This window comes from Carettochelys insculpta, chromosome 14 (assembly GCF_033958435.1).
Source record: "Carettochelys insculpta isolate YL-2023 chromosome 14, ASM3395843v1, whole genome shotgun sequence".
Taxonomy (NCBI): Eukaryota; Metazoa; Chordata; order Testudines; family Carettochelyidae; genus Carettochelys; species Carettochelys insculpta.
Window position 1 is genome coordinate 12,808,996 of NC_134150.1, and position 10,799 is coordinate 12,819,794.

The following is a 10,799-nucleotide window of genomic DNA, read 5'->3' on the forward strand; positions in this document are numbered from 1 at the left end:
TTCTGCAAGATAAGGACTTTACATTGCAGATCTCTTCAGGGCATGGATTATGTGTTAGTCTGAATTGTGTACAATGGACTGTACATTTATTGTTCTGAACAGATACACTACAACAATAACATTAGGCAAAATTTTCTCATTTTAACTTTTGTGCTAAAAGGCAAGGAAAGTATAGCTAATAGAAGAAAACTCTTGCCATCCCCCCTAAGTACTGTATTCTTCACATTACAAAACTACAGTGTCATTTCAAACTTTTTATTTAAATATATATAATATTTATAATATATAAAATATTCACCCATGTGTGTATTCTTACTGGCTTTCTGGAATAAGAGCTAATGTTTTTAGTTAATTTCTGATGCATCCATTAAGGGACCATCTTTTTATTCTGTATTTGCAGGACAATAAGTTTTATGAATGATGATGGATTTTTCCATTACTTTTTTGTATGACCATAGTAAACTGTATTGTAGTTAGATGCATGAATAATACTGCTAATATGATCAATGACCTACATACAAACTGTTGTTGGTGCACAATGACTGCTTTGTTCCACTTTAGAGGAGGTTGAATGATCCCTGCCTATCAATTCTATAAAGCACCTAGAGATCATTTGAGATGCAAAGTCTTAGAACAATATTATTTATTTAATAATTTATTATTATTATTATTATTATTATTATTATTACTACTACTTGGCATCAGGTCAGACTCCAAACCCTCAATCAATAACCATGTAGATCATTTTGCTCTTGTTTTTAAACCAAGAAAAATAATTTTATTAATGTATTTTATGGTTTACAACTCTATATAATGCATTAATGCTTCTTTAAAATTAGTTACTTGTTACTGTTCACACAGGTCTGGATCGTGCTCCCTTTGATGTACATGGTAAAATCACTAGCAGACTTCACTAGGAGTGGAAAGTTGGTTCTCAGTCATTTCATCAGAAATACAGTGCAGTCCTCTGTCAAGGTATTCTAAGATACTGTTTATATGAAAACCTGCTATACAGAATACAGTTGTATTGTAGTTGTTGATTTTATTCCTGACTTCCTGAGATCTTTCTTCTTAATTGTTGGGATACTCCCGGATCTGGTGTCAGCTTTTAGATTTTTACATTGTAATAAAAGTATGGATCTTGTTAAGGTATTTGCATAGGTTCTTCTTCTCACATAGATGAAAGCATCAGATTCAAAGGTAAATCAAAGGAAAATGACAGTCCAGAGGACACAACATCACTGACAGCTTATCAGCAGTCTGAATGTTTGATGGATCCAGTAAGCCACTGCAAAAGCACCATCACGAATGCCTAAGGTAACCAGCCCCATAACCAGCTGCTCCTTTATGGAAAATTTCTGAAAATGCCATCTAAAGAAGAAAATAAGGCTATTACTATGTCAGGCCTTCATCCCATTTTGTTGTTGTTGTTGTTCTCTTAAAATATTGTGAATGTTTCTTTTAATTTTGTTACATTACTAAGTTTTTATAATTAACATTTAAAACAATAAAATGATTGAGATCATAATATAGGGTGGAGTTTATGAAAGATTTCATAATTGGTCTTTCTATTTTCCCAATGACGGCAAAATGAAACACTGATTTCTCTTAAAAATCCCACTTTTAATAATGTAAATGCTATGCCCGCTATACTGGCCAGTATTTTGTGTTTTGCCAAGTTAAAGAAACAAACTGGCAGGACAAGCCTAAATGCTATTAAGACCAATACATTTTTAAACTTGTCTTGAACCTCTGGTAAGAAAAATTATACTTGAGTTCCAGCACTATTTCTTATCTGCACTTATCTATACACCAGCAGCACTCATTTCTACCCCACAGCCCCATTCACTTGCAACTAGAATGACCAGTCCTCAGGATTATCAGGCTGCGTCTACATGGGAGCCCACCATCAAAAGAGCAAAATCGAAAGCCAGAAATCAATATACCGACTTTCGAAAGAACATGACCACACGGCAAAGGCGGATCGCAGTTCTGACCCACTCTTTCGAATTCCCCGTCCCTTTATTTCAAAAGACAGCATCCACACGTGGACGAGCGCTCTTTTGAAAGAAGGGAGGTGGAGATGCTGCAGATGGAGTTGCATGGCCACCAAGCCCTTCCGGAGCCCACAGCCAGCCACTGCCTTAAAAGGCACCCCTCTAGTTCCCCCTCCCTGCACTAGCCGGGGCCTGCTGAGCTGCCAGGAGCAACGCAGGACCCCCGCGCAGCAGCACCATGGCCGACGACACCCTGCTCCTCGAACTGGATGCAGACATCCTGGGCACTGTTGCCCATGTTGTCTGCACAGTTGCCGCAGTCGCCCCCTTCCTCCTCGGGAGACAGAAAAGCCCCCCTGAGGACATGGAGTGCACCCAACCTGCACCCCACCTCCTGGTACCCTGGCGCCTGTGGTGCCACCCCAGCAGCACGGACTGGTGGGAGCGACTGGTTCTGGGGCAATGGGATGATGCCACCTGGCTCCGGAACTTTCGCATGAGCCGGGACACCTTCCAGCAACTGTGTCACTGGCTGGCACCTGCACTGAGGCATCAGGACACCACCATGCGGCCCACACTCCCCCTCGAGAAGCAAGTCGTAACTGCGGTATGGAACCTGGGAGTCCTATCGCTCAGTGGCCCACCAGTTTGCGGTGGGCAAGGCCACTATTGGAGCAGTGCTTATGGAGGTAAGCCCAGGTTAGGGCACACTCCCACCATGGGAAGTGGGGCCATGGGCTCAGAGCCCCCTTGGAGGTTGCCGGCCGGGGGGGCGCCCCCCTCAGGGGTGGCCAGCTGGGAACACCCTGCCACACCCTCATGATAGCGCATGGCCTCCCTTCCATGCAGGTTGTCTGTGCCCTGAATGCCATGCTCCTGCAATGGGTCATCTGCGTCGGGTACCTGGATGCCATCATCGAAGATTTCTCCTCACTGGGGTTCCTGAACTGCTTTGCTGCCCTGAACGGGATGCACATCCCCATCCGCACCCCATCACACAGCGCCGGCTGCTATATCAAATGGAAGGGCTACCACTCAGTGGTTCTCCAGGCCCTGGTGGACCACAAAGGCTGGTTCATGGACATCTACGTGGGCTAGTTGGGGCGAACCCACAACGCCAGGGTCTTCTGCAATTCCGGCCTGTGCCTGCGTGTGGAGGCCAGCACCTTCATCCCCCAGCAGGAGATGCTGGTTGGGGACACCACCATGCCACTATGCATAGTTGTGGATGCGGCATACCCCTACTGCTGTGGCTGATGCAGCCCTATACTGGCCACCTCAACCCCAGCAGGGAGGCCTTCAACACCCACCTCAACCAGGCCCGGCATGTGGTTGAGCGGGCCTTCGGGCACCTCAAGGGGTGGTGGCGGTGCCTTCTTGCCCACCTCGAGGTGGGGGTGCACAATGTCCCACAAGTGGTGGGCACCTACTTTATCCTCCACAACATTGTGGAGGGCAAGGGGTATGCCTACATCCAGGAGTGGGCAGCTGAGGCCACCATGGAGTTTGAGCAGTTGGCTGCTGTTGCCTGCCCCCAGGTGAACCGCGATGGTGTCCGGATCCAGGAGGCCTTCGTGTAAGTCTCACACCAGGGCCACATTGACACCCCCCAATGCCCACCCCTCCTCTTTCCCCCCATACATCCACCCCCCTACCACGTGCATCACCACCACCACTGCATCCATGCCTCCCCCCATGCTAGCTCTGCTGTGCACTTACTGGGGGAGACCTTGATGATCTCTGGGGATGTCGGGCTCCCTGTGGCCCAGTTGGATGACCACGAGGGGATGTTGATGATGAGGTCGCCCTCCTCGCTGGACCAGTCCCAGGTGGTGTCTGCCCCCTGGCTCAGGCTGGCTGGTCCTGGCTCCTGCAGCTCCTCTGGCTTAGGCTGATCCATTGAGCTGTCCAGGATGGCTGTGGGTGGGGAGCTGTCCTCGGGGCCCCAGGATGCAGTGTGGCTCCTGATAGTAGGGGCAGGTGGAGGTGCCTGCACCTGAGTGCCCGGCCTCTTCCTGGACCTGAGAATAGCCCTACCGGAGCTCCTTTACTTTGCTCCAGACTTGTCTGGGGTCCACTCCGGGTGACTTTGGCTGGTCAGTCCCCAGGCCAGGCGGGCGAAGGCAGCGGGCATTCCTCCACTTTACCCCCATCTCCCAGAGGACCTACTCTTCATTCCAGAGGCCCAGGAGGTCTCGGAGTTCACGGTCCATCCAGGAGGGGCCCCTTTTCTGTTTTTTCTGGGATGGACCCCTGGGAGCCCTGTGGGGGCTCTGAGGGGGGGCCCTGGGGCTTGGGAGACTGCCGGGCACTGGCCATATGCCCGTCGCTGTCATTGGGAGCAGCTGAGACGGTGTGCTGCTTGGAGCTCATGCTTTCTCAGTTTACCTGCTCTCAGCTTCCTGCCATGGGGTTTCTGGGTCCGTGTGGCTTTAAAAGCAGCCAGAAGAGCAGGTCATAGAGCTCTGCTTGGTGGGGCAGGGCGTCTCCGCGCTTGGGCTGAGTGCTGTTGTGGAGGACTTCTCGGCTACGTCTACACGTGCACGCTACATCGAAGTAGCTAATTTCGAAGTAGCGACATCGAAATAGGCTATTTCGATGAATAGCATCTACACATCCTCCAGGGCCAGCAACGTCGATGTTCAACTTCGACGTTGTGCGGCCCAACATCGAAATAGGCGCAGCGAGGGAACGTCTACACGCCAAAGTAGCACACATCGAAATAGGGATGCCAGGCACAGCTGCAGACAGGGTCACAGGGCGGACTAGCGCTTCCGGGGCAACAGCTAGCCGCTCCCTTAAAGGGCCCCTCCCAGACACACTCAGCCTGCACAGCACGCGATCTGAGGAGCCATAGGCACACAGACCCTGGGCGCTGCAGTCATGGACCCCCAGCAGCAGCAGCAGCAGCAGCAGCAGCAGCAGCCAGAGGTCCACCCAGCCCTCCCGGCAGGAGTAGGGCTTGCCCTGCTCCATGCCATGCGGAAGGCAGCTGAGCACCTCCTTGGTACACCGGAGGAGGAGCTGCCCCCAGGGCAGCAGGGCTCAATCCCTAACCCTGCAGCACCCCACCCCCCACCCCGCCTCACACGCCGGCGGCTGTGGAGCTACCCCACCAGCACCGACTGGTGGGAGCGGCTGGTGCTTGGGGAGTGGGACGACGACCGCTGGCTCAGGAACTTCAGGATGAGCCGGCAGACATTTATGGAGCTGTGCCAGTGGCTCACCCCCGCACTCAGGCACCAGGACACCACCATGCGGCATGCCCTCACAGTGCAGAAATGGGTCGGCATCGCTGTCTGGAAGCTGGCCACTCCCGACAGCTACCGATCCGTGGGGCAGCAGTTTGGTGTTGGCAAGGCCACCGTCGGGGCTGTCCTCATGGAGGTAAGAGAACCCACGGGGGGAGGGCAGGGCAGGGGAGGGGGGCCCGGGCACAGGAGGGCAGGGGAGGGGAGGGGAGGCCAGGGCGGGGGAGGGCAGAGGAGGGCAGGGCAGGGGAGGGGGGCCCGGGCACAGGAGGGCAGGGCAGGGCAGGGCCACGCACACCCTGTTCACCCCTCATTGGGGCTGTCCCCTGTGCTTTCTCTGCAGGTTGTGCGTGCCATCAACGCCATGCTCCTGCACAGGCTCATGAGGCTGGGGGACCCAGATGCCACCATCGCGGCCTTTGCCACCCTGGGCTTCCCCAACTGCTTCAGGGCTTTGGATGGGACTCACATCCCCATCCGCGCCCCGCATCACAGTGGGGGACGATACCTGAATCGCAAGGGCTACCATTCTGTCGTCCTCCAGGCCTTGGTGGACAGCCGGGGACGTTTCCAGGACATTTATGTGGGCTGGCCTAGCAGCACCCACGACGCCCGGGTTTTCCGGAACTCGGGCCTGTGCCGCCGGCTGGAGGCAGGGACCTACATCCCCCAGCAGGAGATCCCTCTGGGGGACACCACCATGCCCCTCTGCGTCATCGCAGATGCGGCCTACCCCCTCCGGCCGTGGCTCATGCACCCCTACACGGGCCATCTCTCCGCTAGCCAGGAGCGCTTCAACGAGTGCCTGAACCACACGCGCCAGGTGGTGGAGCGCTCATTTGGCCGCCTGAAGGGACGCTGGAGATGTCTCCTGACCCGCCTGGATGCGGGCCCCAACAACATCCCCCAGATTGTGGGTGCCTGCTGCGCCCTGCACAATTTGGTAGAGAGCAAGGGGGACACCTTTTTCCAGGGCTGGGCTGCAGAGGCTGGCAGGGCAGACGTCCAGCCACCTGCTGCCCCCAGTCGGCAGGTGGACCCTGAAGGGACCCGGGTCCGGGAGGCCCTGCGGGCCCACTTCAATGATGAGGCCGCGGGGTGAACTCTGCCCAGGTTCCCCACTGCCCGCCCCTTCCTCCACCACACTCCTGCCCCAACGCCCACACCATGGAGCACCCCACCGCACCCCCCTCCCACTTTTCCTGGACAAATGACAGCACACACTTGTGGCTGAACTTAAACTTCTTTTTCTTTCAGAACCTTTTTTTTTAACTGTAAATATAGGAACCAAGAACAAACTATGTACAAACATGTGGGAAAAAATAATATGTACAAAAATAAAACAATACAAAGAAACAAGTGTCCTCAATAATAAAAAGAAAACCAGGGAGGATAAAGGGGAGAACTATTTACATGGGGGGACGGGGCAAACGGGGGGCAACAAATAACAGGGTCCAACTATATACAAGGGGGGGGCCACGTCCCGGGCCCCTCGCCCCTATAGCCTGGCACTGGGCGTGGGCGGCCGGGAGCCCCGCCGCCGTCGCAGCCCTGTCCGGGGCTGGCTGGGGGCGGGCCGGACCGGAAGGTAGGATGGCTGGCGAGTCTCAGTTGGCTCCAGGGGTCCCTCGGCGCTCCGGCCCTCGGCGGTGCGTGGCGGGGCAACGGCGGACGGGACGGCGACGGGCGGAGCAGCTGGTGGTGGGGCTGGTGGAGCAGGCAGGGCGGGCGATGCGGCGGCCGGCGCGGCATGGGGGGCCAGGTAGTCCACCAAGCGGTTAAAAGTCTCCATGTAGGCCCCCCATGCCTCCTGGCGCCAGGCCAGCGGCCGCTCCTGCAGCTGCAGGTGCTGCTCCGCGACCTCCAGCTGCCGACGGTGGATGGCCAGCAGCTGGGGGTCCGTCGCCGTCGGCTGGTGGTGGTGTGGGGTCCGCCCTCTAGCCCGCCGTGGGGCCGGTCGGTCCTTGGCCGAGGGGCTGGCCTGGAGCGAGGGTCCCGGAGGGCTCTCCGGGACGACTGAGGCTTCGCCGGCGCTCTCTTCTGGTCCTTCTGATGGTGCAGGTGCAGGACACAGGAGAGGACGGGAGGAAGAAGAATGGAGACAGGCGTTAGTGTGGGCCCCGAGCCGTGGCCTTTGTCCCCCCAGCCCTGTGCTGCAGGTTCCCCATCCCCGTCCCCGGGAGATGCTGCTGTGATGGATGGGGTTCAGGGGTCCCCCAGCCCTGCACCCCGTCCCCTGGTGGGAGCGACTCTCACTTCACCCCACAGGGTCTGACAGCAGGAGAGGTTTCTTAGGCCACAGATGCCCAGTTTCTCCCAGGAGTGACAGCACCAGCTGTCGGAAGAGACAGTCCTTCCAACCCGTCGTGGGGAGAAGACCCGAAGGGGGGCCCCTCTGGGATGCAGCTTTCCCCCTCCTCAGGCTGGCTGCCTTCCAGCTCTCCCTTCCCCTAGCTTCTACCTGTGGCCCCCGCCCTCCCCCCCCCAATTCCAAGCCAGCTCGGCTCCTCCCTCCTCTTTGTTCAAGGCAGAGGTGTCACCTGCCAGCTGTAGCGCCAGGATCCTCCTTTGCCCCTGGGAGCTATTCGGCTCTTGTTGCTCATATGTAGCCTGAGTCTCCCTTTTGCACTCCCCCCACTCCATCACATGCTGCTGCTGAGGGGTGTCCCACCCCTTCCTCCCAGGGGCCCCTCGAGGTTGCGCTCCCCCCTGCCCGGGGATGGGGCATGGCACTGTCGTGCGGGGTTGGGGGGGGGCAGGGGCTGATGCAGTGCTGTGAGGGCCATGGCCCTGCTGTCCTTGGGGCCATGGCCATGTGAGCATGTGGGGGGCCCTGGACACATATCTATTACCCCCGCCCCTCAAGCCCAGGGGTGTACACCAGAGGGGGGTACCTACCTGTCGGTCCGCTCCCACGTTCCGGAGATCCCCGGGGGGCGGAGGCCCTGATGCTGCTCCGGGATGGCCAGGAGGAGGATCTGCAGCCGGGATTCTGCAGAGGAGAAGCCCCCCTCCTCCTCCTCCTCCTCCTCCTGCCGTGATGTCCCGGGGGTGGCCTCTGGGGGTGCGGGGCCCGGGGTGCGGGGCTTACCTCCGGGGCGGACTCCGGCTGCAGGGCCTGCTGGGGCTTGTCGGCCGAGGTGTCAAGGGTGGCCGGAGGGGAGGAGGTGTGCCGGGGGCCCTGGATGTCCCTGAGCTCCCTGTAAAAGGGGCAAGTGACAGGGGCGGCCCCAGATCGGCTGGCCGCATCCCGGGCCCAGGAGTAACCCTGCCGCAGCTCCTTCACCTTACTCCTGATGTGATCAGGAGTGCGGGCAGGGTGACCCCGGGCAGCCAGGCCCTCGGCCAGCCGAGCGAACGCATCCGCGTTCCGCCTCTTGCTCCCCATTACCTGGAGCACCTCCTCCTCGCTCCAGAGCCCCAGCAGGTCCCACAGTTCGGCCTCCGTCCAGGAGGGGCCCCGCTGCCGCTTGCCAGCCTGGCTGCCCTTCTGGCTGGGCTGTGAGCCCTGGCTCCCCTTGGGGGGGTCCCCTGGGGGCGCTGGGGGGGCTGCCGGACAGCCATCGCAGCTGGGTGGGGGGCTGAGGGAGGTGCAGGCTGGCCGCGTGTGTAGGCTGCCGCCTGCACGATCCCTCAGCTTCCTGCAGAGGCAGGGAGGGGGAGGGGACCTTTAAGGGGCCGCTCCATGCAGCCACCATGGAGCTGAGGGGCTGGAGAGAGCGTCTCTCAACCCCTCAGCTGATGGCCGCCATGGAGGACCTGGCAATTTCAACGTTGCGGGACGCGCAACGACTACACGGTCCCTACTTCGACGTTCAACGTCGAAGTAGGGCGCTATTCCTATCCCCTCATGGGGTTAGCGACTTCGACGTCTCGCCGCCTAACGTCGAAGTTAACTTCGAAATAGTGCCCGACGCGTGTAGCTGCGACGGGTGCTATTTCGAAGTTAGTGCTGCTACTTCAAAGTAGCGTGCACGTGTAGACACGGCTCTCTTTTGAAAGAGCAGGCAGTGGAGCATCTACACATGCCTTCTTTCGACATTGTTTTTCAGTGGGTGGTGCTCTTCCCGTATGGGATCAGGTCCATCTTTCGATGTCTGGGCTGCGTTTCTTCAATTTCAAATCGAAAGAGCACATGGCACGTGCAGATGCTCCCTTCGTTCTTTCAAAAGAGGGCCTGTCTTTTGGAAATACTGTGCATGTGTAGACACACCCTCAGAGTGGTGTCTGCGAGCTCAGAGGGAAAACAAGGAGATGACTGCTGAGTAGGAATAGAAGGACCCCGGCATTAAGCACTGGCCTTATAAAATAGAACCTTGGCCTGTGGTCTGGTCATTCTATTTCTGGTACAATGGAACCCTGCAAAGGGGCATTTTATATTTATTTTGATGGTGACTTTTGAATTTTGGTTTCATACAACTATTTCATTTTTAAATAATCCACATAAAATGCTACAGTTGAATGGGCAAACAATACTAAGTCAGAAAATGCTGAAGTTAAGGATGCTTGAAATCTTAGGCTACATCTCTACTAGAAAGTGGTGTTGACAAAACTTGTGGAGCATCTGAGCATCTACACACAAAGGCTATGTCTACACTAGCCCCAAACTTCAAAATGGCCATACAAATGGCCATTTCGAACTTTACTAATGAAGCGCTGAAATACATATTCAGTGCCTCATTAGCATGTGGGCGGCCGTGGCACTTTGAAATTGACGCGGCTTGCCATCACGCAGCTCGTCCAGACGGGCCTCCTTTTCGAAAGGGCCCTGGCTACTTCAAAGTCCCCTTATTCCTAGGAGCAGATGGGAATAAGGGGACTTCGAAGTAGCCAGGGCCCTTTTGAAAAGGACCCGTCTGGACGAGCCGTGTGGCGGCGAGCCGTGTCAATTTCGAAGTGCCGCGGCTACCCACATGCTGATGAGGCACTGAATATGTATTTCAGCGCTTCATTAGTAAACTTCGAAATGGCCATTTGCATGGCCATTTTGAAATTTGGGGGCTAGTGTAGACACGGCCGAAGGCTGGGTCTACACTAGACATCTTTGTCGACAGAAGGGGCCTTCTGTCAACATAACTCAGGGCGAGGCCACACACTTAAAGCAGTCTGTTGACAGATTCTTGACAGAACTCTGCATTTGCCTTGATAGTATTTTTCCTCAAGAATCTGAGGCATAACAATGTCTCCACAGAGTACTGTCAACAGAAGTGCGGTGTAGACAGGTTCTGGTTGTCAGGCAGCCCTCTTTGCAGAGCTAACATTCCACTTTTGGACACCAGAGGGCAGTGCAATCTGGCAGTTCGCTGTCAACAGAGCAAGTTGTGTGTAGATGGAATCTGTCACACAGAGGTTCTGTTGAGATTTTAACTTATGTCAACAGATGTTTCTATTGTGTCAACAGAACATTGTTGAGAGAGGCATTATACCTGCACGCTGCTGGTGGATATGCTGAGTGTGTCAACAAACTGTCTACAAAGCACATTTAGTGGAGGGTCTACACACAAAATGCATTTTATCGGCAGTCTTTTGACAAAACGTGGCGCTTTTGCTG